General features: G+C 41.0%; 1 long non-coding RNA gene across 1 annotated transcript; it reads left to right on the forward strand.

Annotated features, from left to right (window-relative positions):
* Positions 1 to 2478: 2478 nt before the first annotated feature.
* On the forward strand, positions 2479 to 6517 carry LOC119448376 (uncharacterized). Its single transcript, XR_005191076.2, has 3 exons — positions 2479 to 2840; positions 3667 to 3770; positions 5982 to 6517. It is a non-coding gene; the product is annotated as an uncharacterized LOC119448376 (long non-coding RNA).
* The last annotated feature ends 388 nt before the right edge of the window (positions 6518 to 6905 follow it).

Here is a 6905-nt window from a genome sequence, read left to right on the forward strand (position 1 = left end):
ATCAGGAACAATGATCGAAGAAAACAATATTAAAGTGAAATAAACCAGGTTTATTAGCTGCCTGGCGCGAAGAATGACCGATGTATTTCTACGTAATTAAATCAAAGGGTACATTGAGAATGGTACAAGTGGTACAGTGAGAACTCCCGACGGTGCACGTTTGCATACGAAACACACGTATTAGTGAATACACACAAAACTCTCATTCGCAGAAATAACATTCATAGCAGGCAGTTAAAACTATATATATATATATATATATATATATATATATATATATATGTGTGTGTGTGTGTGTGTGTGTGTGTGTGTGAAAGTGTTATTGATATGCTGTACGACGCCGAACAGTCGTTTCCGTACGAATGTAACGCATAAGCGCACTATTGCAGTCTCAAAGGTGAGAGACCGATGCAAGTGCGGACTGTTATTCCGGATGATTGTGCTGCCGGAGAGTTGTGGCTGTTGCGCAGAGGCGCAGTTCCTGAGAAAATTAACGCAGGGGTGTTAATAAGTCCGGCTAATAAGCTGCTAATAAGCCCTGCTAATAAGTGTAATAAGCTGTCATTCAATATAAATGCCCCGTTTTGGGGCAGCCTGTAAATCTGCTAACTTGATTCAGGCAAGGAAAACTTTTTTTTTTTGACAGTCTCACTATCTTTGCAACCCATTAAAACTGGGTGCCCCATGTGGTACCACACTTATCTTCTTGAACGAACGCAGCAGATCTACACAAATCTGTACGTGTATGTGAGGTATGCCGTTTCTCTAATAGCTTCATTATTGTCGTTATGATAGTGCGTCGAATAACTGAAAGCAGCCATTTATAATATACAAGCTGCTTATATAGTTGAGCGGACAGACATTTGGGAATGGCATTACATTTATGCATGAAATATAGGATAAGCGTAACATGTTTTTCTCGGAAATCAGACTCGAGAATAATTTATTTTGTTTACAGTCCTAGCAAAAAGACGAAGAACGCAGCCACCTGTCTTTTTTTTTTGGTTCAAACAAATTTGTGGGTTTTACGTGGCAAAACCACGATATGAGTATGAGGCACCCGGTTTAGATTTCCCCACCTGGGGCTTTTTAACGTGCACCTAAATAGAAGTACACGAGTGTTTTCCATTTGTTCCCATCGAATTCCGCGACGGATTGAACCCGCGAGCTCCAGTTTAGCAACGCAACGCCGTATATCCACTATACCGGGTGTTCGAAATTAAGGTTTAGGGGATTTTTAAAAATCTCCGGTGGCAGTTAGCACAATTCTCATTGATGAGCTGGGTTATTCGAAGAGGCGGGCATTAGTAGCACGAGAATCGAAACACCTATTCAACTTATTAACAAATTTGATTAATCAACTTCTTAGTTAATTACTTTACGACACATATTGCAATTTACGAATTGTAGCCGGTGAGGTTGCAAAACGCATCCACTTGAAATGAATTTCCAGAATGACACCAGAATGACACCGACCGCGATAAATGACCCCGTGCCCATTACTCCGCATTCTGTTACGCGAGTAAGGCGGAAACTTGAATAGAATGTTGCGCTGCAGTTTTTTTTTTTTTCAATAACGATGCTTCCCGTAAATCTGAGTACCCGCCGCGGGGGCTCAGTTAGCTAAGGCGTTGCGCTGCTGAGGACGAGTTCGCGGAATCGAATCCCGGCCGCAGCGGCCGCATTTCGATGGAGGCGAAATGCAAGAAGCCCGTGTGCTTGCGTTGTAGTGGACGTTAATGAACCCCAGGTGGTCAAAATTAATCCGGAGCCCTGCACTACGGCGTGCCTTATAATCAGAACTGGTTTTGGCACGTAAAAAACCCCAAAAGAAGAACGAAATCTGAGTACAAGGTGCCGGATGGGGCAGATATGATTTACTTGTTTGAAGCGGCAAGCAGGAAGGTTACATATGTTTCTCCGTTTGCGTTCCGCAAGACCTACTGATGGAAAAGTATATGCGGAACAATACACACGAGAGATACATGCTGCTTGAAGAACGAGAAAAATATTTGTTCTCCAAAGGGAACCGTACAATAACATAGTAGAATGAAAGCCGACACTGCGGCCGCAATGCACGGGCAATCACCGAGCGGCATTAAAAAATAAAATGAAGAGAAAGAAAGGCATTTGTTCTTAAGACATATATACATGTCATATTCGATTATGAACACCATTTGAGAGGTCTGAACGCAAATACCAGCGCGCGAAGTAGTGCGATTGACCCTGCCGAGCAGTATCGCCAGCAGTTTCCAACGGCGCGACCTTGATGCGGCCCAATCCAGTTCGATCGCAGCGCCGCCACAGTATTTTTCCACGTCGGGCGCCTCACTGCAAAGCATGCGCCGCCCCAGCCGCTCGTCCCACTCGACCATATTCTAGTACACTCTACTCACAAGTCTACAGACGGCGCTGGCGGCACCGGTCCCACGCGACCGGCAAAATAAGGCGTGTTGTTATTCCTCCGTCTTGAATGTGCTGGTCGGTAGTGCACGCTGCTTCGATGTGTTTGTTTGATCGTGTGTTTTTAGGTTTGCCGTAATGAAATGTGGCGTAGTTCGCGTGCACGAAAGTGCCGGAAGATAGTCTGCGTCTCGCTGCAAACTCGCCGTATACGTGGCACGCCAGGCAAATGCGGACCAACGATTTTCATACCGTGGAGTGTGTTCCCTTTGTCTTGGGTGGTCGTGGAAAGTTTTATGGACGTCGCAATGAAATGTGTTTTCTTAGCGTGCCTCAGCTCGTCCATTACGCAACGGCATGTATGCTGGGATCAACATCGTCGACGCAGCAATGGCAACTCGGAGAGCTCTTTTCGATTTCATCGTACTGTTCAAAAGGTAAGCACTCGTACTTGCTAACTACACGTGTGTTGTGCGTGCTTATCCTGTGCATAGAGTGCCTTGCGGATGTAGGAAATAGAACACCCACGATAATAGTGAAACCTGTGCTGATGCTTGCGGCGCACTGGTTGTCAGAATTTTGTTACGCAAATTTGTTGCGACAATGCAGAATTGATAATCCTGATAAGCGTTTTATTCCGCTGAGATAACGTTCATCGATCATTCATTATTTCTTCCGCTGAAATAGATTACGTTAATCGATTACGTTCATTAGATCATCGTGTTCATCTTGTGCACCTGTGCGTGAGCTCCCGCTTTTCTGCTGCAGTTGTTTAGTAACGATCCACCTGTCTCTTCACTGATTCTTTCAATTACGTTTCCTTGCTTATAAATGCTTCGACGTTGTGGATAATCTCTGCTTAAGAGGTTTTAGGTTTACGAGCAGCAGGAAAAAAATGTAAGCCAATCACAGCTTGCTACTTACTAGTATAGCTTTCTTTTCATGACAAGCTGTGTTGACATAACTTCCACACAAACAAACATGAGAAGAGAAAGTTGCTTAATCTAAGTAATAAAAAAACGACCCTCTAAGAAAATTTAAAAATGCATTGTAATATGCAGGTGCGACGTGCCCAAAATTTTACTTTGATGAAGAGGTCCATATTATCAAGCCATTCAATAATTTCCACCTTTGGCTCTCTTGCCATCCTGTACTGGTGCAGACATTGTTTTCGTGACTATTTTAGGTGCTCCTTGCATGTGTTCACGATATGACAGTTTTATTGTTCCACTGCTATAACCTAACTCAGAACTCATTTTATAGTGGTGAGGCCTTGGCCCGCAACAGTGTCCACTAAAAGGAGGAGCCCCCAGAAATGCAGACCCCATATGAGTGCCTGCAGCAGCACGGCTGGATGCTCATGTCAGGTATGTAAGAAATGTACATGTTCCAAAAAAGTTGGATCTTGGTATCATTCATGGTTCAGTTTAGCGACACATTAGTTTATGCAGTTTACTAACGAGGATAAATATTTATGCAACTGTATTCAACTTACTTACATGTGTGCGTAAAGATTATGCACACATTATCATGTTCTGTATAAAACGAGACCTAACATGTCCTGATCTTTAGTATTTTTTCCTGTATAAATTGCTTGGCTGCAAGATAAATTTTATTTTTGCTTAGTACACAGTATGTCTATCGCTTTTTAATTTGGTTTTATTGTTTTAAACTGTTTCCTATGCTGTTGCATTTATTTCCATATTTTTTCCTGTTTGTGCTACAAGCTCATGCAGTTACCTGTGCATGTAAGAATTTGTAGTGTAGTTTGCCAAATATATCACAAGCCTAAGCACGCAGCGTGCACACCATTTTTTATCATTAATATCTTGCCAGGTATTTCTGTCCTGTTCCCAGAACAACTGTGTCTGGCAAATACACATTTGATTAGCTTGAATTTGCTGAAAATAAATATGAAGGTCAGTATTCGCTCTGCTCAGTTACTTCAGTAATAAATAGGCAGACTGATTTCAATCCCTTGTCATCTAGAAAGGATATCTTTTTTTCGTGCATTAATAATGAGAGCTCGCTCACACCTGTCTTCTTATTTATGTGGTATGCCTCACCGATTTCTCTAGTTAATTTTTCAGTGTGAGTGAAAAGAGATGAACAATCTTAATCCTACACTATGCCCCGTTGTGACAATGCATGGCCAAGTTGGACAATGATACTGGTCTTTTGTGTGAAATATGGTCATCTCTTAGGCACATGTTTAGGCACCGGCCAGTTTGCCCTATGAAAGTTTGACCACATGTGAAAGGAATACAGTACACTACCTGTGGCACATAATGGACAAATTTGGTGGTATTTCTCACTGAGGCAGGCCTCCCTTGCCTGCTTGCCTTCCGCAGTTCACTTGCGGACTGCCATGCATATCCTGCCTGCTTTATTTTTCGCTAGAAATCCATGTGCATAGCAGTCTACAAGTGAACTAAGAAAGGCACCCTGGCCAGGGAGACTTGATTTATTAAAGATACCATTAAATTTGTCTTGTGTCAGGGGTAGTGTTGTCTATTTCTGTGATCATATGCATATTTGGTCAAATGTACATGGGGAAGACTGGCTGGAGCCTCAACGTACGCTTAGGAGAGAAAATTATACGAACCAGGGGTTGAGCGATAAAGCCAATTTTTTCCTCTGTCTGTGAAAGCAATGTGAAATTGAGGACGGCAGTCCAAACTTGGCATTGCAAACTTTTCAGTATACTCATCAATTCAAGTTCGTGCTTGTTAATTACAAAGAAATTCAGTTATCTTGGCGACTGACCCTGTGGTTCATATACTTTTGTTCACGGGCGTACATGCACTGACTGTAGATTAGAAATTGGTGATTGTTTCAATAACTAAAAAAGCCACCATCATATTTATCCACCATTTTTGTGAAAACAACCATAAAAGTCTGATTCGTCCCCATGCAACAGATGGTTAAATGCATTGTATCATGATTGCTCAAAATCTCAAGCTCGACGTGAGAAATTGAATACTGGCATATTACGCATAGCACATACGAACTATGGCGACCGGCAGATGTAATATTAACTTTTTTCACCCACTGAACAATAGAAGCCAGTAGATCGTTCTCTTTTTCTTCCAAAAAATTGTTTGCTATGTGTAGCGCGATGTCTATATAAGAGCCTTAGTTCATGGGTGTTCCTACTTGCTTACATATGTTAAAATTGGAATGTGTTGTCATTACAAGATGACATTAATGTGTGACTGGGCTGCTGTATTTTGGAAACACTTTATTTTATTCTCTAGCAATGGCATTCTAGTGCCGGTGCATTGCCCCAGTTCTAGTGTCACAAAATCTTGGGAAAGTGAAAATATTCTCAAAAGTGACTGCCTGAGAACTGTCCCTCTGCCCCTCCCTCTTCACGGAGATACTGCTGCCACTTGTTATAATTTTTTTTCTGAAATACTTAAACGAAACATAGTGTAGTGCTACAACTATATACATATACAATTTATAGCACATTTGTAGATATATATATATATTTGTGACAATATTGCGCCTGCCTATACATTATGATTGAATGTTCATTACACCTTTTTAAAATGATTTTCAATTGTATTTTGCAGGCTTCACCATGGCGGAGTACCAGGCGGAACCAACGAGGTTAAAAGCTAGCCTTTCCTTGCTGCTTTACGGGGAAGTGAAAATAGTGGGCGATCATGTAAGAATGAACTTGCAACATGTGAGCAGTAGCCAAAGCTCCATACAGGTCATGCTGGTGGTAGAAACTGGAATGCTGAGGCAAACCACATTATTTATTTACATATTAAGTTATTTACATGTATTTGTTTATAGCTCACTAAAGCCTTATATGCCTCCAGGAAGGAATTAGGTCAAATGGGAAAGCATTATTACATCAACGTAAACACATTATTCAAAAAAGCATCATTCGCGTAGCACAAGCATGCTGTAACATTTTTTATTCAGGTGACGTTTTATACAAATCCACGAAAATTTCTAGAAACGAAGCTATTAAGTTAACAACTCTTACTAAAAAAAATAACGATATCACAGTTCTGTTAGTTGCACCTAATCCATAACTAAAGTTGGCGAAATTGACTTATCATACACTGCTCTAAAATACAATCATTAATTTGTGAGTAGGGCATTTCACGATTGGAACATTTCACGTAAGCTGTGAATTCATATTACAAATTCCTTGACTTAAGACATAGCTGATCCAGTCTGCAGAACTGCGATGTGTGATTTTATTGAGGAGTTAGGGATTATTAAACTTCGTGCTTTTACTTTTCTTTAAACCTGCCTATTTTCAATAAATTTTACTTTAGACTGAATTGCAATTCTTCCTACAACCGCTAGACCTTAACTTTCTCAAATGCTACAAATTTAAATCAAAATAGCCCTGTGGTTGTCTCAAAACCATTTAGGAATTTCACACGTATTTAAGGAGGGAAATCGGAGTTGGTCCTTAGATTTGCAGAATACAATTGTGCTTGCAAGTTTTTTTAGTTGTGCAATTTTCAACCATT

Source organism: Dermacentor silvarum, chromosome 4 (assembly GCF_013339745.2).
Source record: "Dermacentor silvarum isolate Dsil-2018 chromosome 4, BIME_Dsil_1.4, whole genome shotgun sequence".
NCBI lineage: Eukaryota > Metazoa > Arthropoda > Arachnida > Ixodida > Ixodidae > Dermacentor > Dermacentor silvarum.